Raw genomic sequence first — 26,178 nt, 5'->3', positions numbered from 1 at the left:
GGGCCCCACGTTTGGGACGCCAATTGTTAAAAAAGGGGTTCCAAAGACAACCGGTAACCAAAAACCCTTTTTATGTTGCCCGGCGGTATCGCCTCTATGACCCACCAATATTAACACATTGGCTGCTGCCTCGATTTATCCCCGGTGCTGGGCCCCAATGTTAATGGGTGTGGTCATGACGGAACGGTTCCGTCATGAGCACAGCTCAACCGATGCTCATGACGGAACCGTTCCGTCATGAGCCTCGAAGGGGTTAATCAATGAAGAAGCAGGCGCTGGAGACTGGAAGGCAGGAAACGAGGATTTTATTCTCTCCGGAGGAGAACACATCAATTCAGACAGCAAGTATCGTCACGAGGTGCTCTAACCACATCTCTGAGGCCTGGCCTCTTATACTAGGGTTTATGACCTTTATTGCACATAACACATTCTCGCAACACTTTAGTATTAGAAAGAACATCCTCGGAATCTCCCCTTCAGGCCCGTTCCCACATACATTTACAGTTGGATTCCCCACCCCGGTCACAACAGGTGATGGTTGTCGCACAGCAGGGCATTCCGCCGATTCACGGAATGCATGGGGTTGATCGGATCTCATAGAGTGGGGGCTTTGATCGGCTCGAGGGTCTTTTGATGGGGAGGGGAAGCTTCCTACTGTACGGGGTAATAAACAGTATCCGCAGGGCCAGGTGGCGGCCTGGGAACAAGGAAGACAAACGGGGACACAGGAAAAGGGGGTTTGCATCAAAAGGATCTGAGGCCATGAAAGGAATGAGGGGAGGTGTCGCGCTGGGAACAGGATGGGATTCAGTGGTGAAGCTGCGCTGAAGAGGGGTTTATGACCCAAGGCATGAGAGAGCGGGGGTTGTCAGTGTGCGGGGGGATGCTTGCGAGGTTAAGGGAGAGAGAGACGCGCTGGCTATCAGCGAGGGGCAGGGAGGCCATGGTGTTCAAAATGGCTGCCGCTTACGCGCACGAATGGGCTTGAAAAGGGGCAAGATGACGCCGATAATGTTCACCAAGTTTGAGTTAATTTTCCACAATACGGGTCCGGGACCCGGGGCCCTGGCGTTCGTAGCGCCGGTGCCGCTGGGTCGGAGACTTGATGCGCACTAACGCTTATTGCTGATCGACCCCTCATGGTTCGTTCCTGCTCTGCCTAATCTTACCCCAGGGAAGGCGCCTTTCCGTGGGGATCATTATGCCTGCTACAATGCAGAACCCGATGGAGCGGGACAAGTGTGGCCCGTCATTGCGGTCAGTGATGGCAGCCCTGGAGTCACTTCAGGCGACTATGGAGACCCAGGCTTGGAATTTGATGTTGGTAGCGGATAGAGTTCGAGGATTGGGACCGGATTCTGACTTGCCGCCCGAGACCCGGTGGCCATTTCAATTCCCTATAGCTACCCCAGCGGTGCAATTGGACCCGGTGCTCGAAGCTATACTTGCCCCTGAAGGAGTGGAACGGTTCGAACATTTGGAGATTGGCGAGGTACCTATGATGTCAGGATCTTTGGAACTGCAACTGGTGGAATATTTCGCTGCTGTTCCCGATTTGGAGACTTTTGATCGTAACAGTGAACTGTATCGGATTATGTCTCGCCCTATTCCCAACTGGTTCATCAAGATGGCGGACGGGATAGTGCCTGACCTTGGAGTCGGGGAGGGGTATTCGGGGACCCAAACATCTACTGTGGGACTTGCTATCTTTTGTTTGTCTAGTATAGCATATTTTGGTGACTTCTGTATGCACTTTGACAACTTTGCGGTGGGGCTCAACCTTTCAGAGGGGATCAGCCACTTTCATCGAAGGGGTCAAGGCGGAGACTGTTATTTGAGATTTCATACTATGGTTTTGACGGTACCGGGATTGCTCTATTTGGTTCACGGAGTCCGGGGCGGGATTTATAGTTTCCTCTGGTGTCTTGTTTCTTGTGGTTTGCTTGATCGGGTCAACACTGTGGGGGATTCTTCGCAAGGCGGGGGGGAGAGTCCGGGACTGCGTAAGGCAGAGCCCTCCTCCATCTTTCCTTTTTAGGGCAGGGTTTTAGTCCCTCTTTTCGTTCCCTTCTCTTCTTTTCCCTTTGTTCTTTCTATATTTCGGGCTCATTTACGGGGCGACAGGCACGCTGCTAGGGGGGTAGGCCGTAGTCATCTGCAGGGGTGCAGGGTGGGGGGTTGGGGGCGGGGAATTTTGTTTTCCTTTTTGTTTCTATGGCCTTTATTTCTTCTTATCTTTCTTCGCCTTTTCTTTTGTTTCTTCTTTTTCGGGTCAGCGTAGTGGGTCTATTCTTTTGCTAACTATCGACCTTTTATCTGTGCCTATACTTTCACGGTACTTCAGTACCATTGGGCGGGCGCTTAACTGGTGCGAACAGTAATTGTATGCTTGATTACCCTGAACTGTATGTTTTGGCGCCAATATCTCGAACGAGATAGATCTAATTGTGGACCTCCTACTGTTTAGCCCGCCCTTTGCACGCCTTTGTGATATTGTATGGCACCTGATCCTTCTATCTTTATATTATAAAATGGAATCTTTACTATCCTGGAACTCATATAGTATGATCTGCTGCCAGTTTCAATTGATGTTATGCTATATTTGCCTCCCGGGAGGCCGAATCTGGTTCTAATTGCTTTGCTACGGTAACATTGATTAGCGGCCAGCCCTGGTGGTTGTAGGCCCGTACTTGTACCTGGTTGAAGAATTAATAAAGGTTTTCCAAAAAAAAAAAAAATAATAATAAATAATGTAAAAAAAGCTTTTCCGTAAAAGGTTAAAGAAAAGTGAAATAAATCGCAAGGGCTAAAGAAACAATAAACTTAGGTACTTTCATTTTTTTTTTTTTTTTTTTTTTTTTTGAAAACCTTTATTGTGCACAAAGTCAGTACATATACGGGCCTACAACCGTCCGGCCGGCCACGAATTCTTATGACGCACTAGTGCATGCAATATGGTGTCAGGGTAACGCAGCAGAGCAACAGGTGAAAAATAAGGCATAGAACAAGAAGCACCACAGTACCCAGGCACAGGAGCAATGTAGGTTAATTTTAAACTTTTTACGCAACTATTAAGATCAGGACATATTACTCCGCACATGAGCTAATAAAAGATAAAGATAAAGAACGAGGTCCATGTAGGTGGGACTTGCCAAGTAACAACAGCATCAGACAGTTCGAAGCATAACATGCAAGTCCCGACCAGAGGAGGGTCACAAACGAGTCATGTCACCAAAAAACTATCTCAACACTCCCTAAACATTTGCGCCACCACCCATCCCCCAATACGCCTAACACAGACCAAAGAAAAAGGAAAAAACATATAAAGAACAAAGAAAGGCACCATAGAAAAAAACTTCGAATCCTAAGTAACCCTTCACCCTACACACATGCAGAGGCTATGGCCTGCCCCCCCCCCTAGCAGAGTGTCTGTCGCCCCAAAAACCCGAAATATAGCAAGAAAAGAGAAAGGAGGAAGAAGAAAAAGTAAAGGGGAAAGTGAAAGTAAAAAATTATCCTTTGACAGGGGGAGTAGGAACAGATACCCATCCCTAGACTTCCACAAGAGCGAAACCGGGAGGAGGACCAGTCATATGTGCATGCAGGCTCCGCCGGCCTAAGAAACATTCCCGCCCCAACAACAATACAAGCGAAGCAACAACAGCAGATCAGTCAGGGCGAGTCAATGAACCATCCGTAAAATCAGGTCATAATCAACATCCACCATGTATCCACCCATCCGCCCGGCAAGTGAACCATAAAAAGTCTCCTAGCCCTGGCCCGTTTTGGGACATGGCCCCTCACCCCTCCTTCGTGATAGTCCAGTGCTGTCCGGGAAGACGATGCAAAATGGCCGCCCTAAAGAGGGGGGCGGTGCGTAGACAAAGAAGAAATGGCGTCCGCTCCCAGGATACAGTTGACCCTCGGTAGTAGTTCCCACTGGCGTGTCCGGGCCCACAAAGTCACAAAGCAGAGCCATCCAAGGCCTTGACAATAATGTAGAGGAGAAACCTGGAAGGCAGTCCACAGGTAGCCGACTTTTCCGCGTCGCAGTCCGTAGTGCAGAGTTGAGCTTGGAGCGAGGGGGAAACACTGCAGCGACGACCAAGCCGGAAAATGGCAACAATCCGCTATCCTCCACATATGTAGCAACCGTTACCTCCACTGTATCCCTTCGAGGAAACGTTGTGGCAGTAGGCTGTGACGGCTCCTGTTGGGAGCCCTGCGTGAAACAAGGTCCCCGCTCCTGCCCGCATATTTGGGCGCAAGCATCAAACCGTGCCCCCAGGTCGGTACAAGTGACCGCCATCGCCGATGTCAACTCACCCAGGGCCATCAGCACATCCCCCAGGGTGAAGTCAGGCTGAAGTGTCCTCGGTTCCACATGCTCCTGGAGAGAACGTGTCCCGGCCCCCTCAGGATAGATATGCTCGCTGTTTCGTGGGGAGTCTGCGTGGGTTTCCGCTGCAAGGCGAGCCGCCGGCATCGCCATCTTGTCGTTTCCACAACGAGGTGATGTGGGGTGGGGGACGGGGGATAACACGGGGCGCGATGCTGCTACCGGAGCCATCCTGGGGCATGCGATAGACCGCCCGGTCCAGGGGCAGTGCCTGCGGGCCCGTTGCAAGTCAGTGAGCAAGCTGTGTCCGGTGGGGGTTGCAATCAGCGGCCAGAGGGACGAGGAGAGCGGGACAGGAACATGGCGGCCGGGAACAAAGGACTCGCCGGGAGACACGACTTCCCCCTGTCACCTCACTGCCCGGATCGTGCACAGCATCCACCAGCGGCAGGCAGCGCCGAGGCCGTGCTCCTGCGAGGAAGCGCCGTCCAGTCGCGCCACCCCCGCAGCGGATCGGCTGTGATGTTGCGTGGGGTCAGAGCGCGTTGCAGTGCGAGCTGGTTCCCGGGCCGAGGCAAATCGGCCAGCAGCTGACGATTCCGGGCGAATGGAGAGGTCGGCGGATCACCGGTGGCAACAGCTCCGTTTCCCGCACCTTTCAGGACAGAAACTGGTAAGCGGGGCTAACAGGATGATGGTGCGGGACTCCGGGGCCGGCGGAGCTGAAGGCTGCGCGTCCGATCAGGTCGCCATCTTGGCTCCTCCCCGGTACTTTCATTTTTTAAGTAAATTACAAAGGTTGCAACTAGATACTGTGTTGGTGTAAAGTATAAAGTGGTCTATCTAGGTTGGGCAAAGGACCCAATCCTTCCTTGATTAACAGTATCTAAAAGATACAGCACATTCCTGTCCTTCTCCCCTGCACTGGCACACAAAACAGCAGCTGTGTGCCAAGACAGTCACCTTTACGCCTTGCTGCAAGTGTGCCTGAGTCGCAGGGATGATTGGTGTTGTGCAGGAGGGACAATGTTCTGCACAAAAACAATCAATAATGTTGTTTTGCTCCTTCTGTGTGTGCTGCAGCACACTTAGAAATAGCAAAAAATTCGGCGAAATGACAGTATTTCTCCTTGTTGTGCCACTCTTACGCCTCCCTTGGGGAGGTGCAGGGTTCTGACGCATTCCAAGGTTTATAACACTTTGTAAATCTGGGAATGTGTCAGGTTCAATGGATGTTATCTGGGAACAGCAACACCCATTGAACGCCCCTTTAACGCAGAGTAATGCGTGAAAGGGGCCCATATTTACAAGGTCATGAAAAGTTACGCAGGGTGACTTTACGTAACTTTGTAAATATGGGCAGGCACACTGCGTAGCTGGTGAGGTGGTGCAATGGGCTTGTAAAAATGCAAGTTTGTATTTTTCAGCCAAACATGTGGCTGCGACTCTAGTGATTTTCGCTCTGGGTCGTGGCAGTCCACATGGTAACAGAGGCTCGAGAGCTGGGGGAGCAGAGGGTAGTGACACTCAGCGCCTAAGTAATATTGTTCTAAATCAGGCACCTCAAACCCCACCTCTTTTGTAATGGAGCAATATGACTTCCAACCTTAGTGATGGCTGTTTATCTGCCCAGAAAAGTCTTGTCAATAATGATCTAAGGTTTTGAAAGAATGCTTTTATGAGTGGTAAACTATATTTCTGAATAGATAAAGGAATTTGTGGGGGATTAGCATCTTTATTAGTGCTGGTCTCTTTGATGCCTCACCTCCCCCCCCCCCCCCCCCCAATAAAAAAAACAAATCATTAGTCCCCCCTCAAAAGTTTTCACAATTATTCTATTAAACTGGCAATGTTAAAATAAATCTAGACATATTTAAACATTGCAGTTAAGTTCTGTTACCGTTGTAAGCATGCAATCAAATACATGATTGCCAAACATACTATTCTGGACATGCAGGCCATACTAATGTTTACAAGTACGAACAGTGTGATTATCAGAAATGAGGGTGGATTTAAAAATATATATATTTGGAGTCCCTTCCCATTTGACAACATCTGTCAGCCAGGGTATAAATGACAAAAGATGTTCTTAGTGATGGCCCATTACAGAGTGGTGTACTGCCACTCATCTTTGTTCCACTGAAAACACAAGCACTTTCTTTCAGCATAATGCTTCTTTTGGCCAGAGCCTACCCCCCCTCACCCCTCTCCTCCCAGGATCACTTAAAACACCCCTAGGGGGGCCTGCACCAAAGTTAGAAGACCTCCGCCCGCCGTAGCCGGACATATCAGGCACTCCACTGATGGGCTGTAGTTTAGCCTCAATGTTCCGATGTAGTACTACACCCAAATATTTGAACAATCTCTCCACCCATTTATTGGGAATTCTGACACAGCTTGTACTGTAGAATATGTAAACGGGAGCATCTCAGTTTTGTTCCAATTGGCCAAAATTCTCGAGAATCTTCAATAGCTGATTACTTTCTTTATCAAGGAAAACAGATCATCTGTCGGATTATGGACAAAAAGCAGAATATTGTCTGCATACATGGAGAGGAACAGATGCTTAGTCTTGAAATATAAGCCCTTCTGGTAGTGGCGTTCCTGCAAATCCCAGGTAAATATGTCCAAAGCCAATACAAAAAGCAGAGGCGAGAGAGGACAGCCCTGTCTTTTGCCTCAGCCCACTGTAAATGGTTCCGATATCTGAACATTTGCAAGCACTCAGGTCACTGGTTTGGTGTAGAGGAGGACAAATGTTTTCAAAACATTTTCCTCAATCCAAACCTACAAAGCCTGTATTAAGAAAGGCCACTCTAAGGCGTTGAAGCCCTTTTCTGCATCAAGATGAATGGCCTCCTCCTCTAACCCAGGGTTTAAATGATGTAGGATTGCAAACAATGGACACAGGTTAACTGATGTGGATGAAACTTGCCTGGACAGGAGAGACCGTGCTGCCCATAAATAAGGGCAAGCGATTTGCTATCACCTTCATCAGTATATTATTGTCCAAGTTGAGCAGTAACAATGGATGGTATGATGCACATTCAGTGGGATCTTTTCCGGGTTTCAGAGGCACTGTAATATTAGTCTGAGGGAGGCAGTTTGCTGTCCCTCAAGGCCTCCATATGTATTTCAACAAGATGTGGCAATAGTATTTTTTTATACATATTGTAGACTTCAGAGGACAGATTGTCAGATCCAGTCACTTTACCTCCCACCAGGTTATCAATGCCCATTGCAATCTCTTCCACAGAGATTGGTAAATTTAGAAATGTCCTATGACATTTCTCTTACCACACCAGCACTATCTCTTCTAGGTTTTTCTCAGTGTAAGATAGGGTCACGGTCACTTGTAGTGTGTATAGGTGTTCATAGGACTTTACTAGTTCCCAACAACCTCCTCACAGGCTGTCAAAAACTCGCAACCCTGTTCCTCGAACTGCAGTATAAAAAAAAAAGAAGTGCCTATCTCTCTTGAGAAGCCAGGCTAACATTCTACATGGGTACTTGCAAAAATGTTTCCAATGTCCAAAAAGTTTGACCTGTGGTATGGCCGAGGCCCGCATTGATGCCAACCGGTTGGCTGTCTGGGAAGGGGTGGGGATTGGACTGTAAAGTGGGTGTAGGAGAAGTGAAGCATATACATCTGGTGGCTGAATTACACAATATGAAACCAGAAAATCTGGTAACAATCTCAGCTTCTCTACTTGACCAAATTGTGTGATCCTAGGCAATTGTTTTATTTCAATTCCCTCCTTTTTCTTCATTATCACATGTAAGAGGACATTGAAATACATGAATTCAGGATGTGGCCTATATGATGCCTTTTCCTGTGTATTATGCAGTAAATTATACCATTGTCCATGTATAATAGCAATCCAGGCCATCCAAAGACTGCACATAACGAGTGACTTGCCTCTTAGTTCTCTATTGAGAATGTTGTTTGTGTGGGTGGAAGAAAGCATGAATGTTTCTTAAATTTATGTTTGAAAAATAGCATTAAAAATCACTTGTCAATGCACTAATATGATTTGATGAACTAAGGTGAAACTGTTCTGTATGTTAATGAAATACACTTTTTGAATTAAGAAGAGTCTTTACAATATTTTCATACGTTTATTGCAAGATGTCTTTAAAATGAAAGTGTTCCCTAAAGTTAAGTGGTGCAGGAAACCATAGCCATTTCCTTACTATAACTTCAATTAACCTGAAAATAAATGCTTGCCCGTTAATTTAACATTTCTTTAATGTTAGGGCTAGGTTGAGGAAATAGCAACTGGTGCTGCTGTTGTCCAAGGGGCCTCATCTAAAGGCCAGGAGGGCCGCATGTGGCCCCCGGGCCTTACATTGAGTATCACTGGGTTACACAATACCCCATGCAAAGATAACAAAGAGAAGAATGGCACACCCACATTCAACCACCCACACATGCACACATTTCACTTAAGGCCCTGGTGACACCACAATGTTGCTGCTCCTGAGTTTCAAAAAGAGAAGAGAAATCCAGAGAGAAAATGACTCTCTTAAAGGATTTCCCTTCCCCTATAACGTTCACCTAGGTTGACATCATGCCAGGGCTTTAAGTGTCTGGGTCGGAGCACCAGCAGTTATTTTCAGGGGACCTCGAAACGGGTCTCTATCAGGCTCTATTTTCAAGCCTCACAGAGATAGTCCGTTTTCTTTTTTTTTTCTTGGACTGCAGTGAGAGCATGCACATCGAAGTGCGCATGCTCCTTTTGCTCACTACGGAGTAGGGGAGGTCAAGGCATGACATCATGCCAGGTGAGCCGCGTTGTTGTAGGAGGGCTCTGTGGCATGTTTTGGCGGGGTGGTGGCTTTGTTAAAACTCACCCCTGTGAAGCCGTGTTGCCTTCTAGGAGCAGTGCTTCTAGTACACTCAGCCTCATGTGAAGCCACCCTATACGGGAGGTGTCTGCCTGGGCATTTCCCGGGATAACACCATCGGTCTTGGGGTACTGGGGAGGGTGTATGGCACTTTCCATAAATAGCTTTGCTGTAATAAAGAGAGCGAGCCTGAGCGGGGAATTCCAAATCTGATGACACTCTGACAAGTCCTAGAGCTGAAGGCTTGTCAGAGCAAGGGGTACTGCTACACCAGGGGTCTCCAACCTTTTCTCTAGTGAGAGCTACTTCTGCTCAAGGGAAGTCTTCCTGAGCTACTGGTAAATTTTTTAACTGTAAAATAGTGACTACACCATGACCACCCAAACAGGAGTATCAGTAGTTACCACCCAAGTATTCCAGGTGCTGTATTACATAATGTGCCCCAGGGGCGCAAGGGGCATTTGCGCCCGCTATGCACGCTCCCGGGGAACTTTGGTATTATAAAAGGGGACGCAGACGCTTGTGGGCCCCCTTCTATAATACCGATATCGCTGGTGCACTTAAAGCACCAGTGCTATCAACAGAGGGCGTTCCCTCAATTTCATATGGGCTTGCCTTATGCAAATGAGGGAATTCCTTTGACTCTGCGCCAGCGCCATATTACATACACGGCCACAGAGACAGCGAAGCCCTCAGAAGGTGCACTGAGAGTGCGCCATTTAAAAGTTGGCGTACTGTCCCTACGCCCCCTGACAGCAGCCCTCTGCAGGGGGTGAAGGGGGTCCCATGGACCCCTCAGACATACAGTCACTGACTGCACCCGCCTACAAGGGGATCTCTCATACCCTTTGAAAGTGCAGGCGGATGCCGCTTGCACTGTGAAAACAAGGAGCAGCTGCTCTGCGTTTTCACATGAATGCACTGTCCCCAGGGCAGCGCATTCACCATAACGGGGAGCATTGGCCTTGTTTGCGCCAGGTGCACCTTTTCAAGAGTGCGGCAGGCGCAAACAATGCAGGTACGTAAAACGCCCCCCTGGTGCGGTTACCAGCAGAAATCCCAGGAAAATGTTCATCAACATAAAATGCCTCCACCTGACTTATGAAGTAACATTCAAATCTTGACATGCCCTACCGCACAAAGTATATAAGTACAGCAGTAGATCTCCCCAGCTCAGCTTGAATTATCATTCATCAGCTTCTAAAATTGACATTTTTTCTATCAAATACCACTTTCCACTGTGGACAAACAAACTCAGTTTCCCAGAAGAAAACCCGTTTTTGAAAACAAAAACTGCCTTTAAAATATCAGTTTTCCGATTTTAGGAAATGCCCAGTCCCAAAACATCCGCATATCATTTTCATCAAGTACTCCCATGTACAAATGCCTCATAAGGACAGACTTCTTTGAATACCCAGGTATTACAGTCTTATGCTGTGGATGCTCACCACAGCACCACGGATGCCTGTTTTATAACAATAATGCTGCACTATTATACTAGGACCCCAGTTGTGCCAAGGCTGGAAACCATAAGGGTCGGGGTAGAAACATATATCAGTCATGACCATTGTTATGCCAAGAATAGGTAAATGTAGGCCAGTCATGCTCCCAGTATGTAAATGATGGCTGCCACTATACCACAGCTAGACCAAAAATACCCAAAATAGTCAAGGATGACCATTATTATGCCATTGGCACTATTATGCCACGAATGGGCACAATTATATCAGAGATAACACCCTTATAATGGGGGCAAGCATACACATTTGGCAGTCCTTGACACCAGGTGTAGCTTTCAGGAACCAATAGTGTTTATTATGGACGCACATAAATGCTGATGAGTCTCTTAATTTTCTCTGGTCTGAATCATGCCCTCTTCTCCTCAGGTCTTGAGCTGATCATGCACCCAACTGACACATTCTCACTCTGACTCCTGCAGTCCCACACTTTGGTGAGTCAGCACTGATTACTGCTCAGGCTACTGCTGCCATACTTCTTTTATGGTCCACTGTTCACACACATGTTGTGACTAATAAAGCAGGGACTACAACATGGTCAATCTGCTTGTGGCTTAGTTATATTGAGATTGGATACAGACTGTCAAGTGGCAGGCCCTACAGGCCGATACTGTGTGTGTTTAGTATGAATTACTGACATAGGTTTGGCTGGCTGTCACTCTAAGGGTCTTGAGATGAGCAGTGCTGCCTTCTTTAATAGGTGCCTACTCTCTGAATTTCATCCTGGGCTTGACTTTACCTCTGAGAGCTACTTTGAAGGTACTGGCGAGCTACCAGTAGACCCCCGTGCTACACTAATTATCTTTATTTAGACCACGCCCCTACCTGTATAGGCCACACCCCTTTAAGAGGGTTGGCCCGTCCCTTTTAGAGCACTCCCAGGTTTTTTCCCACTTAAAGCCCTACGTTATGCCGTAACTTCTCCACTAGTGACAACTGAGCAGTGTGAGTACGTGCACATCAATGTGCCTGCTGTCACTGCAGTCCAGAAAAAACGGACCTCCTGTGCCAGGGCACAAAACAGAGACTGGTAGAGGCCAGTTTCAATGCCCCCTTTAAAAAAACTGCCTGTGCTCAGCACCGGTGAGACCCGGCCCACTTAAAGCCCTGCACTTTAGTCATTTGCTGCCTTGTACTGTGAGTGACAGCATTTTACTGAACATGTGTGCACATCCTTCTAAAAAGAAGGGCACTTCGGTGCCTGGGCTGGTGAGTGAAAGTTTTACTTTTCTGAAGTTTTCTTTCAGTTCTTTATACTTTTTATTTTTTCGCCTTGCTTATATTTTTAAACAATTACTTCACGTTACAGTAGCTCAAAGCCGATAGTATATTTTCTTTTTACCAATAAGAATCACATAGAGATGTGCATTATATGTATATCTGTCTAGTAGGAAGCACCCGCATTATTAGAATTATATGCAATGGTTAATTTTTGTATTAAAATGTTATTGCAAGCATTTGGCCACACGTTTAAGCAGTGATATGTTTAATTTTCTACTTTTTATTTTTGTGGCATATGCTTGCAATAAAGGCAAGACCTATTCACATTGCAAAACTCGCTGGTAAATGTGTTCAATTGTGCTTTCTAAAGTACGTTTGTTTCTCTGTTAGTTCAGTTTGGAAATGTAAATACTTCCTGCTGTGGTACTATTTTAGAGTAACCTGAAATCTGTCCAAGCCTAAGCCTTTGCAAAAGCTTTCACAGTCCCTTTACCCGTTTGCTCCCCTCACAAATGTGAGTCTGCCTTTTCCAGGTCCTCAGGTCGTACAGTTCGCAGTCAGCACCAGTGGAGGCAGCCAGGCTACCAGCATAGATCTTGTATTCACTAGCCTGCTGCCCTTAGATTTCCCTGCATAGATCTTACAGCAGCCTCGCAGGTAAATACATGAGAATGTTTGCCTAACAAGACTTTAGAGCCGTAAATATATTCCTATACTCCACTGTGTATTATCTAATCATGTACTCCACTGTGTAAAATGTGTTTGTGTACACTTTGTAAAATATGTTTGTCTACTAGTCTCTACTGTGTAAAATATATTTGTGTATTAGTCTTCACTGTGTAAAGTGTGTTTGTGTACTCCCCCAGCTATAGCAGACTCCAATGCTGTAGCTAGGAATTTTGAAGACTGGCTAAGTCTAGCTGTGAACAGGCTTGCACCGGAAGTCACTAAGCTCCCCAGGAGAAGACAAACTACAGCAGTTTGGTACTCGGCTGAGCTTAGACAAATCAAAGTCAAATGCAGATGCAAGGAACGTATCTGGAGATCAGATAATAGTATGGAACATAGAAAGGACTATAACACAGCCTTAGAGGAATAAAAGACTGCTATAAAACACGCTAAAACAGTATATTTTATCAATAACATTCAGGAGGCCAAAAATTCCTCCAAGGAACTATTTAAAACTGTGACAGCTTTGTCAAAGTGCCCGTGAGACACTTTATTCACGCTTGATCAAAACTTTGTGGACAAAATTGCTTCATTTTTTCAAAACAAAGTTCAAACAGTCTACAACAAACTCCTGAACACAGAAGATGCCCTGTAGGGGGAACTGCAAAGAGGTGCTGGAGGATACTGCAACTCAGTGTAGTTTGGCACGGTTTTCAGTGTTAGGGGTAGAACAAGTTGCAGACCTGCTGTTACAACCTAAGTCTGGCTCTCCCCTAGACCCTTGCCCCCTTACATACTGCATCTGCCTCCCGAGGTGGTCAGTGCGTCCCTTACCCCCCCCCCCCCACCCCCCTATTAAATGAGATTACAAGTTCAGGGGGTTTTCCACTTCCTTGGAAAAAGGCCTGCATTAGACCCATCTTGAAAGAAGCCATGCTTGATCCCTTGGAGGTTAAACATTACTGCCCAATATCCTGTCTCCAGCTAACCTCCAAAATCCTGGAGAAAGACATGAATTTAGAATTGACTGAGTATTTGGACCACAATAACTTCCTTAATTCCACCCAACATGGCTTCAGATTTCGACATTCCACTGAGTCAGCCTTAATTATGGCGGCTGAAGAGATCCATAAGGCGATGGATGGAGGGGGTAGAGCTGCTCTCATCCTGCTTGACCTGACCGCAGCATTTGACACCGTTAATCATACAGTTCTGTTGCGGCAGTTGAAGGCAGTAGGTATCAGGGATAAGGCGCTAACTTTACTCACATCCTTCCTGGCATAAAAGGAACAACTAATTCACTGGGACGGACTCCAGTCAGGAAAGCTCTACCTCCCTTGTGGAGTCCCTCAGTGGTCGGCCCTGGCCCCGACAATGTTTAATCTGTAAGTCACACCACTAATAAAAGATCATGGTCTTACGTTAGTGTTTTACACTGACGAAACCCAGTTAGTGGTGTCGGTTACGCAAAGTGTGGACATGACTGCTGTTCGGTTCCACAATTGTCTCACGGCAGTGATGGCATGGATAAAAAAATTTTTTTTTAAGCTTAACACCGAAAAAACCGAGGTCGTCAACTTTGGTCAGAAACCTTCTGTATAGAGCCAACTATGATGGCCCCCTGAGGCTGGGACATGTCCTGTCCCCGTGCCCAAGGCCAGGAACCTTGGATTTTTGATTGACAAAGATCTAATGCTCGCCCTACAAAGAAATCAAGTTTCCTCTGCTTACTTCTTTACGCTGAAAGTTCTGCGTAAAATTCTTCCATTCATCCCATTTCCACTAAGGAAAACGGTAGTCGGAGCCTTAGTTCTCTCGTAAGTTGATTACTGCAACGCTCTATACTTAGGAGCTGACACAGGGCAGATTACCAAACTCCAGTCTCTTCAGAATGCACCTGCTCGGGTACTGCTTGATTTACCCAAGCATCACCCCACGTCCGCTAGTATTAAGCAGCTCCACTGGCTTCCAGTTCGGTGGCAAGTGAAGTTTAAGGCCCTCTGCCTAGGGCATAAAGCTTTGTATGGAGGAGGAGCTGCGGATATTCATCTCCTATGTGCCACTACGCTGTCTCAGGTCCACCGATGCTGGACTGGTACGTACCCCTAGGATACGAAGAGCCAGATGGAGAGGAAAGGGTTTCTCACGCCAAGCGGGCAAACTGTGGAACTCCCTCCCCGTACAGATCCGACTATAGTCAAACAGGACTCTTTTCCGGAAAATGATAAAAACATGGCTCTTTGCCAAGCTCTAGATCGGTCAGCGTTTGCCTGGTCTTCACTCACTTTAGCGCCAAGACACCTCGGCAATAGTGTGCTTTATAAATATATTAGTCAGTGTAATATGTATTCATGTACTCCACTGTGTAAAATGCGTTCGTGTACTCCAGTGTGCAAAATGTGTTTGTGTATACCAGTATGTAAAACGTGTTCGTGTCCTAGTCTCCAAATGTATGTGTGTACTCCACCGTGCATGCCTTTCTCGAGCAGTGCAGCTCGTTGGCCGGTAATGCTGGCGCGACGTTTCTGCTTTCTGCCAGTATTACACACTCCTCTGCGGAAACCCAGCCCTAAGTACTGCTGTAATGGAACTGTGTGTTCGCAACGCACAGATCCCGCCTCTGAGTGAGAGATGCGAGAAAAGCCCGCACCTGCCACGCCCCGTCTGCATCCAGATCCAGGGCGCAATTTCCATGGGGGATTTTTTGGAGAAGTTTTATGCAAAATGCACACCCTTCGCACATTGTTCCCAGACAGGTTCTGTGCGAGATACACAATTTAGATAGTAAAAGAGAATATGTGAATCTGGCCTCCAATGAGAAGACGTACGTACATATGTTCTTTTCATCAAGTATTATAAGACCTGTGGTCCTTGCATTTTGCCGCAATCAGCACGACGGCACTAGGGGGCGCTGTCTTACTTTCACTTCTCCTCGCAGGCAAATGATTAAAGTGATCAGTACCTTTCGGACCTGGCTGTGGTTGGGCCCATCTGCTGGCCGGCGTTTAAGAAGGGGGTGAGGGGGCGTGTTCTTTTATGTGAACAGATGAACTGCAGAACGTCGATAGTCTCGTATTGATTCCATAATGACGTAACAGAGGTAGGTTGATTTTCTCTCCATGATGATGAACTAGCCCCGTTTTTAGTGCCAGCATGAGTGGTCCCAGACTCAAGTCTTATCTGAGCTGATATGTTCTTACATGTACCGATTTGTTATGGTATGTAGTGTTCTGTGTACGCTGTGTTGCGTTACGTTGTGTTCAGGAATACGGATTGCTCTCTCCTCGCCACATCCCTGCTCATTTGGATGCAGCCGGGCCACGTGCAGTGCACTCTCTGCGCCTTTGGGCTCGGCTGTGACGGTAGGCGGTGTTGGAAGCACACTGCAGCCGGGCCCTGGCACGGTCCTCCCCACATCTGCTCTGTAATTGTAGCTGGTATGGGATTCCCCAGGCCACTCCTGTTACAAGCGCCTGGAACCCCCTCACATTAGGGAACGAGTAATGTAACCCAGTGCGAAGTGCTACTTAGCGGGCCGAGGGGTTGTTAAAGGGCTGCGGCCTTGGGGCAGGTGGTGGTCATCCAAAGAGCCCGGGGGCTACTGTCGGAAGAATACTTTATACTATTATGCACCATGCTGCCACATCATTTCTTTCGATCTCTGCTAGCCACAGTGACACACACAGACTCGCTCACACACTCATTCACAAACACACACACTTTCTTGACACACAATAAGTTGGCATTACATCAGTACATATACTCTGTTTTCCCACCCCTACCGGAAGCGGACCTTCATGAACAGTTTTGTTTGTGCCTGAGTTCCCAAGAAATTAACCCATCTCTGGCATCTGTTCTGTGGGACGGCGGGACATTTGAAAATGTAATGGCTGGCACGCCTACTTACCTTGCATACCAGCTCAGTTTCTCTGGTGGTCCTAAGCGCACCTACAGCCAGGGCAGCAAAATATTGGAGAATATGAAATGTAAAAAAGAAACCAACTTGCCAGCAGGCCTTTTCCATCCATGCAAACAGAATCTGGAACATCATTCCAGGATCTAAAAGGCCCACCCTCACGCTACGTAAATTTTGGAAAGAGCTGAAGACTCTTTGAAGGAACCTGCATCACAATGCATTAACTATCCACAACTCAGATTCCCCTCCTTTTGCTTGTTGAGTTTATGCTTGTCTTTGGACTAAGTTTGTGTTATACAAATATGACACACTTACCAGCCACCCTGATCCAGGCTCATCACTCGCACTGTTAGCTGAGAGTGATAGATCTCTTCAAGCGTAAAGCCTACTACGGGAACAAAGGCACTCCCCATCTCACACCCGGGGGAAAAAGTAATCTATGCTGTCTTCAATGATTGTAATATTACGATTATTAGGTGCTTGAATAATACCAGCATTACTTAACCCTGTCACCAAATCACAAAAATCAGGCACTAAAAGATACATGGATGCCTATAGAGATTGTGTACTCGCAAACATTTTCCCAAGGGTCACACAGTTTGGTCTGTTATGTGACCGAGGGCCGCATCAATGCCAGCAGGGTGACAATCCAGGTGGGAAGGGGAGATGGGGGGGCGTGCAGTAGGGTGGGTATAGGAGATGCAAAGGATATACATCTAATGGCTGAATGGCACAATGTGAAACCAGAAAATCTGAGAATAATATCAGCTTCCCCACTTTACCAAATTGTGTGATCCTAAGCAATTGTTTCATTTCACTTTCTCTCCATTTTCTTTTGTTATCCCATATGGGGACCTCAAAATACATGACTTCAGGATGTGCACTGTACTAAACCTTCTCCTGTGTTTGATTTAATAAGCTATAATATTGTTCATGTGTAATAGGAGGCCCCCCTAAGAGTGCACATAACAACTGATTTATCTCTTAGTTCACTATTGGCATTGTTGTCAGTGTGGGGGAAGAATGTATGTTTCTAAATTCATATTTGAAAACTAGCACTTAAAACAAGCACTGGCGTTACCAATAGGTTTCGCATTTGGAAAGTTGGAGCTATTGGTTTTTGTAAATGACATTTTATATTTATATATCGTTATTGGCATTATCAATAACAATATATAAATATAAAATGTCATTTACAAAACCAATAGCTCCAACTTTCCAAATGCGAAACCTATTGGCAACGCCAGTGCTTGTTGTATGTGTGAGTAAGTTTGTGTTGGTCAGAGGGGGGTGGGGCAGACAGATATTTGAGGTTGTGGGAGAACACATTTGGCTACTTTATGGCTCCTCATACAGGTTCTCAAGCTGGCACTGCCTCCATCTTTATTTATTTTACATTTTGCTAATTTGTTAAGTGCCACATGTCACCTTCTTGTTACTACGGAGTACTGATCTTTGAGCCTGTCTGTTGAACCTTCTTACTTCGCTATTGTCTCTTGTTATGGTAGGTGGCTGTGCACGTACTTATAGGTCTGTTGTGTGTAATGCCAATGTTGGATAGAGTTTTGGTTATTAGGAAGAGCTGTAACTCTTCTGAAGGCCATTGTCGTTTTTTCACGCTCCTCGGGGCATTAGTGGCAGCTTCCGAAGGTTTTGGTTGTGTTTTTCCTTTTTTGGAGGTTTGAGGTAGAGCACAGCTTAATTTGTGCCCGTGCTCGCTCATGGCATTGTCAGTCTTTCTTTAAAAAAGTGCATGAGCAAATTGTTTATCAATTCAATACACTATTACGAAAACAGTAATATGAAGGTGGTCAGGCGACTCTTACAATTGTGGGTCACCTAGTGTTGTCAGAATTGTTACATTGGTACAACTGTAATGGTAAGCAGGTATTGTTTTTTTTACCTTCCTTCTAACTGCGCCTTTCAGAAATGTAAGATGACTTAGCTACAGATTTTCAAGACGCTGACGAACAATGTAGAGAAGAGTGGTGGGCGAGAGACAGACGACTGTAACGCAGGCACGGGGGTTGTGAGACACGGAGGCAGCGTGAGACCACATACCATGTATGTTACACACATATTCCCGTAGGTCTGTATTACACAGACAGGGGGTGGGTTGTCTGTGAGAGAGAGCCTGTGTTAGGCGGGGGAGAATGAGTTAGACAGAGTGGTAGGAAAGGAGGTGGGAGGTGCACGGCCGTGCTAATTACAACACACGGCGAGAGCAAATGGAAGAGACACAGGACAGAATAAGGAAGGAAGGGAGACAGCGGAGCGTGAGGGGGTAATAAATAGACTAGGAAGATAAAAAGACGGAGAGAGGGATGGGGTATGTAGCGACGCAAAGAAGGAATAAAAAAGTAGTAGCGAAGGAGGATAAAGGGAAAAGAATGAACAGTCGGCAATAAAGAGGGGAAAGAAGCACGAAGAAGGGTGCCGGGCAGACAAAGAAGAAAGAGGCAGGCAAAAGCGGAAAAAAGTTGCTGGCATATAAGCGTTTCAGAACCCCAAATTTCTTTAAGGGTTCTTCCTCAGGACCGGGACTAGGCCAAGCACTGTGATACACATAAGAAATACAAAATGAGTGATTAGATAGCTGTCCCTAGTATTAAAATTAGCTCTACTTATCGTTATAAGCATAACAAGGTTGTCCTTACCCTTCACGCTTGTAAAATAAACACAGCAATATGAAACCCATGAGGGAACATATGTCCTCTTTAAATGCAGGTTTCTGAAAATAGTAAAGAACAAAATACGGGCTTAGTAGAGCTGTACAAAAACGACCATTAGTATGAGTAGAGTAGACTTTACTGAAACGGCACATTGTTTGTGGAGTAAATGTCCATGAAAAGTAGAACTTCTGAACATAGTTTAAAACGCGATCTCAGCTACCTTTTACCCGTGTAACTGTTGTCAATTAAAGGTGGACCTAAAGCGTGGTCACACTTCTTTGAGTAGTTGCGTGGGTATATTGTTGCCATAAAAATGAAACAAAACTGCTACAACTTGCCCCTGAACCATGGGCTCTGTGGTGGATTGCAGTTGTCATAGAGAGAAGTTTGAGAAAGGTTTCACATTGCGGTGACCCTGTGTAAAGTAATTTAATATACGAGTGTAATCAAGAAAGCAGCTTACTCAGTAATTACACTTTTAAGCGAACTGATATAGACTGAACGACCGGCACCAATATTGAACAGCAATTGTACTCTGGTGCTGGAAGAGAGCCATGCGGAGAATGCACAGCATTCCCTCTAAGTCTGTGCTCGGACAGAGTGCAAAGTGGTTGCTGGGTGACGGCTAGGGAGGGGCTCCTGGAGCACAGGGGGCCCCCCGCACCGCGGAGCTGATTGAACTCACTTCATTCATGAAGGCATCAACGGCAGACTCTTAGCATGACGGTAAATTCCTGGATGGATTTAAACAAGATGTGAGCGTGTGCGTGAATGCAGAGTGCGCTCTCTAGCACGATCGAACAGATCCTCATAACTTGCCTGTTTCCAGAAGCTTGAGCAGTCAAATTTCAGTCCGGCGTGCACGATTCACTGCGTGTCAGAAATGCGGAAGTTTAACAAAGCTCGCATTGGACCTAACTTGTAGATTCTGATAATGTGAGGGGGGCATTGCAACATGGTACTAGTAGTCTAACAACTGGCCAGAATGATTAAAATTAAGGAAACAAGCTATGGCATCATACCGAGAGTCAAACATGGAATTCTAAGCTCCTGACACCAACAAACTTACCACGATTAAACTGCGGGTAGAGAGACAAGGGAAGCCGGATGGGGGTGGGAGAGCCTGGTGGTGGGGGGGGGGGCGGGAATGCGTGCGAGGGGAGAAGTGTGGCAGGCAGATGCGCGGAGGGAAGCCGGATGGGGGCGGGAGAGCATGGTGGGGGCAGGAGGATTAGGGAGATGCTCGTATAAATATTTGTAAGCAAACATTTTAATAGTTTCAATATAAATAAAAATACCTGATACACATGCTAAATTCTTCAATGCGTACTTTTTAGTTTAATCATGAATGACGTTGTGACCCACGCCTTGGGGAGGTTCGGGGATTCTTCCTCTCTCTCCTTCCCCTCTTCTATTGCCGGGCTGCGAGCATGAAAGTGGTGAAGGTGGGTGTTGACCAGCTGCAAAAAGCACTAGCTGAACCTGGATATGAGGTAGCACTGCGTGTGGTGCGATGGGCAGACTGCATATTTTTTTGCCCTCATACTCCATTAATCTAACACAATGAAGCGGACAATGCATCTGGTAAAAAAAAGCTGCACGCAAGGCATAGATGGCGGAGGGAGGGTAAAGGACGAAGCGTCCAAGTAGATTTCTTTCATTAATAGCGCGCCTGCTTTGTGGGTGACAGAGAGGGGTGAGGAAGGGGAATGGAGATTAGCGTATTTAGATTAACTGAGGGTGAGGGCCAAAACAAATGCAAACACAATGAAGCAGACAATGCATCCATAAACAAGTTCACACCCCAGCCTCTTGTCACCGCAGTCCTGCCGCAAGTTGAGAGAACAATAGTCGGCTGGGTCTGCTGCAAATCACAGAAGAATAAAAAAAGCAAGCTCAAGAAAGAAAGTAGCCTCTTGTCACCGCAGTCCTGCCGCAAGTTGAGAGAACAATAGTCGGCTGGGTCTGCTGCAAATCACAGAAGAATAATAAAAAAGCAAGCTCAAGAAAGAAAGTTTGAAAGCCTTGATGCAAGACAAAGGCGGAAGAGCTGCACTGCACAGATGAAAACGCGCGAGTCAGCAAATTGTATTGATTAACAAGCTAAACCCGGGCAAGCAAGACTATTCCGCCATGCTCGGCTCCAAAAAGCAAATGGCCGGATGGGGGTGGGAGAGCCTGGTGGGGGGGCGGGAATGCGTGCGAGGGGAGAAGTGTGATAGGCAGATGGGCCGGATGGGGGCGGGAGAGCCTGGTGGCAGATGGGCCGGATGGGGGCGGGAGAGCCTGGTGGGGGGGCGGGAATGCGTGCGAGGGGAGAAGTGTGATAGGCAGATGCGCGGAGGGAAGCCGGATGGGGGCGGGAGAGCCTGGTGGGGTCAGGCGGATTAGGGAGATGCTCGTGCGTGTGTGGTCACGTGACCCGCTTTTGTGGTCACGTGACCTCACATGCACTGTAAAGAAACCGCGGTGGAAACCGCAGTGGTTTGACTATTCGATCGAGCCCATGAATTTTCGCCATTCCATTCGCAAGCGAATGGTAATAGGCGAAACCTAAAAAATGCTTCCTAATGCACTAATATAATCTGATATACTAAGGTGAAATGGCTCTGTATGTCAATGAAATACACTTTTTGAACTTTGGAAGACACTGTATCATATTTTTACACGTTTGCTGCAAGGTGGCTTTGAAAATGAAGGTGTTCCTAAAGTTAGGTGGTGCAGTACACCCTAGTTACTTCCTTTCTTTAACAACAATTAACCTTTAAATACATGCATGTCTGTATAACATCATTTTAAAGTTAGTGCTAGGTCGCGTGAACAGCAGCCCAGTGCTGCTGTTGATCAGGGGGCCGCATGTAAAGGTCAGGAGGGCCACATGCGGCCCCTGGGCCATTCTTTAAGTATCACTGCTGTACAGCTACCCCACTGACATTTAAACCAGGAAGAATCTTCCTTTGTCCACAAAGAAAAGAGGGAATGGGTGGTTGGAAAAAAAGATGTTATTCCCCTCAGCGGTAAAACAGAACACAAGGTGGCATTGGGGATGGCGCTTTTTGAAGGGAAATTTTGTGAGTCAAAGAGGACACTTGGGCTTTTAAAACCCACTTCTGAACCCACAGTTCTGCTTTCCATTGCCCATTCTGGTGAAATGTGGGCAACCTTTTGGCCTGCCCTAATAGTCCTTGAGCAACCTTTAGTCGGATTCCTCCTTGCAAAACTGCCGAGTGAAAACATAGTGCTCCCCATTCTGGAGTATGCACATTGATACTTTGCTCTAAGTCCACATGTTGGTGTTATTCACATTCTACTTTTTATAGTCTCCACAAGTATTTTGTTCAGTCTAATTTAAGATTCTTCTTTCAATTGTATGATCCTCCACATAGCATGGTCACATCTCCCCTTCATCTGTTGGTGTTCGTTATGGCTCTATTATTAGCTGTGTCTGTATTCTTTTTAGATCTAAGTCCACCGGGCAACTCAGATGTCTAGTTTGCTAACGACATCTTGGGGACATTTGGAAAGCTTCCTTCTGAATGCATTCCACCCATTGCTTACCATAGTCATTGTGTTAAGTAACTCATATTTTCTTGCTTTATATTTGCTGGCATTATTTGTTTAATGCTGTTCAGCTTGAGTCTGCCCTTCCGTGGCCCATACCTCATTTATGCTGTCCTTCCACCAGTGCTCCATTGCTGTAACCTGGCCTTTAAATGTTGTTCTTATCTTGTCATGCTTGCTGTGCATTCATGGACAAAGGTCAGATGTCAGGCTCTGTCTTTCAGGAGCTTGGTGTTTACTTTTCTTTATTTGACTTCAAAGTGAGAGGATTTATGTTACAATCATGCTGGCTACTGGGGGTGTGCTGTATGGAGAACTGTATGATGTTATGTTTTTTTTAAGAAAACAAGAAAATGTAAATGTCTGTAAATGAATTGTGCAGATATTGCAGAATATGTCTGAATTTGGTTAGCACAAATGAAGCAAATTTTTGGGAAATTCCGAAGTGTAGTGGAAACACATATTTTAATACGATTAAAAAAAAACAGTACAATAGGTAATGACGGTTCCACACATTATCGTTTGTGCACAGTATATTTTTATAAGTAAAACTGTATGTCTGTGTAAATGTAATGGTCATTTCAATTGAAGATGTGTTGTCTGCAACGGCAGTGCGCTACCACAACATGCATACTCCACTTTACCCTACTGCATTCTATGCTGCACCACTCCACGCCACTGCACTCTATTCTCCACCACTCCATGCCACCCCACACTGCCTCACTGAACTTGACTGCACCACTCCACTATACCACACTACTCAATGCTTCTCTATTCTACACCACTCTACTCTATGCCAGTTCACTCTACCTGACACTACTCTACCATGCACTACAACACCCTTCTCCACTGATTTCTACCTCAATCCACTCTAAGTCACTCTAATCTACTCTGCACCACTGCACTCAACAACACCATGCTCTATGCCACTGCACTCTATGACACTTCCCTCTACTCTGACACAATCTACTCTATGCCACTGCTCTCTATGCCACTCTATTCTTCTCTGCACAATTCCACTCTTTGCCACTGCAATCTACCCAGTGCCACTCCACTCCACTGTTCACCACTCCACTCTACACCACAGCACTCTAAACAGCTGCACTCTATGCCACTTTACGTAAAACCTCTACACTCTGTACCACTGCGCTTTACGCCAATCTACTCTGCACCACTGCAGTCTACCCCACTATAACCTACTCTGCAACACTCTACTCTATACCATTGTACTCTGCATCACTTTACTCTGCACCACTCTACATTAGTGCACTCTATGCCACTCTACTCTACAACACTGCACTCTTTGACACTCTAATCTGCAACACTGCACTCTCTGCCACTGAACTGTACACCACACTATTCTGCACCACTCTACTCTATACCACTGCACTCTACTCTTTGCCTCTCTACTGCACTCTACACCACTACACTCTATGCCAATCTAATCTACTGTGTACCACTGCACTCTATGACACTACACAATATGCCACTTCACTCTACGCCCTACCTACTCTACTCTGCACTACTATAATCTATGCCAGTGCACTCTAGCTCACTCTGCTATGCACCACTTAACTCTTCACCACTGTACCACTGTACTTCACACCACGGTACTCTGCACCACTCCTCTCTATACCAGTGCACTCTATGCCACAGCACTCTACGACGCTGCACTCTACTCTGCTCCTCTCTACTCTATGCCGGTCTACTCCATACTGCACCAATGCATCTACGCCGCTACACTCTATGCCACTCTACTCTGCATCACTCCCCTCTATGCTACTATACTTTATTCTGCACCACTGCACTTTACTCTATGTCACTGCACTCTACTCTACACCTTGGCACTCTACCCTGCACCATTCAACTCTGCCCTGAGCCACTTCACTCCACTCTATGCCGCTTAACTCTACTCTGAAACAGTTTACTCTATGCCACTGCACTCAGTACCACTGTACTCCCCTCTGCCCCACTACACTTTCCGCCAATTTACTCTATGCCACTGCAATATACTCTGCACCACTCTACTCTGTGCCAATTTTTTCTCAATACCAATGGCCTCAACACCACTTTACTCAAAACCAATGCACTCTGCGCCAATCTACTCTTCTCCACTGTAATTTACACCACTTCACTCTAGTCCACTCTACTCCACTCTATGGCGCTCCTCTCCACTTCACTCAATGACGCTCTACTCCATAAAAGTCTACTCCACTCAATGCCACTCTACTCTACAACACTCTGCTCCACTCTTTGCCACTCTATGACACTACTCCACTCTACGAGGAGTTGGCTGAACGGCTAGGGCGGTCGACCTCAAATCTGGGGAACTGGGTTTGAGTCTCGGCAAGGACACGCAACATCCTGTGATTCTGGGCAAATTACTTAATCTCCCTGTGCCTAACAAAAATTAATGTGTCCTCATGTAATGCAACTGGTGCTCTTGTAAAGCGTTCTGATACTCAACATCTTTGGGTCAAGTTTTCGCTAGATAAAACTCCTTTAAAAAAAAAAACAATGCTGTACGCAACTCTCTCTATGCTACTCGAATACACTTTACTAAACTCTATTCTATGACACATTACTCTACTCAACTCCACTGCTCCACTCTACGCCACTCCAATCCCTTTATTCAACTCCACTTTACAACACTTTTCTCCACTCTATGCCATTCCACTCTCCTACATTACTCCACTCAATGTCACTCTGCTCTATGACAATCTACTCCGCCCTAAATCACTCTACTCGACAGCACTCTACTCTACTCTACGCAACACCCTCTTATGTCACTCCACTCTGCTGTACACCACTCCACGACACGCTATGCCACTCCACTCTACAACACTCTACTCCACACCACTCTACTCTACTCTACAATTTTCTACGCCACTTCACGACTTTCTCTGTTATTTAGGAATAATAGACATAAAATACAATAAAAATACATACTATAAAACAGAAATGTCACTAAACAGTGAAGAACTATTTAATGCAGTTGTGAACAATTTATTGAAAGCTTTGTGAAGTCTCTGAAAGAGAATGTAGCTAACGGGTAAAGAACGCTGACCCACTGAGCCATGCTGTGGCATCAAAATCTGAATGACAATTTAACTGACCAAAGAAAATATAAAGTATGCATTCTTGGAAAAACAATAGTCCGGAGAGACAGCTAAAGCTGTGTCATAGGCCAGACCTTAAACAGGATACTAGTTGATGTATGTTGAAATATGCTTGTTCTTGTACTACTCTTTATAACTTTCTGTATTCGGGTTCAGAAAGGTTGTCCAGTCAAAGGGAACTTTTCCAGAACTGCCATGGCAATCCGAGGTTACGGAGCTCAGATTGTGACAATCAGAACTTTTAAGCGCTGGAGTTCTGGGGATTACCTCACTATTGAGACAAAATTGTGCACCAAATGCACCTGTTTAGCACTTG

At 46.2% G+C, this 26,178-nt stretch overlaps 1 protein-coding gene across 6 annotated transcripts in view; it reads left to right on the top strand.

The window, feature by feature from the left end:
• The window catches only part of NAV1 (neuron navigator 1), a 1,017,084-nt gene that overhangs the window by 85,077 nt on the left and 905,829 nt on the right, over positions 1–26,178 (top strand). The window lies entirely within an intron of this gene.

This window comes from Lissotriton vulgaris, chromosome 5, assembly GCF_964263255.1.
Source record: "Lissotriton vulgaris chromosome 5, aLisVul1.2, whole genome shotgun sequence".
Lineage (NCBI taxonomy): Eukaryota > Metazoa > Chordata > Amphibia > Caudata > Salamandridae > Lissotriton > Lissotriton vulgaris.
The sequence above is the reverse complement of the archived record's forward strand: the minus strand, read 5'-3'. Positions and strand labels throughout refer to the sequence as shown.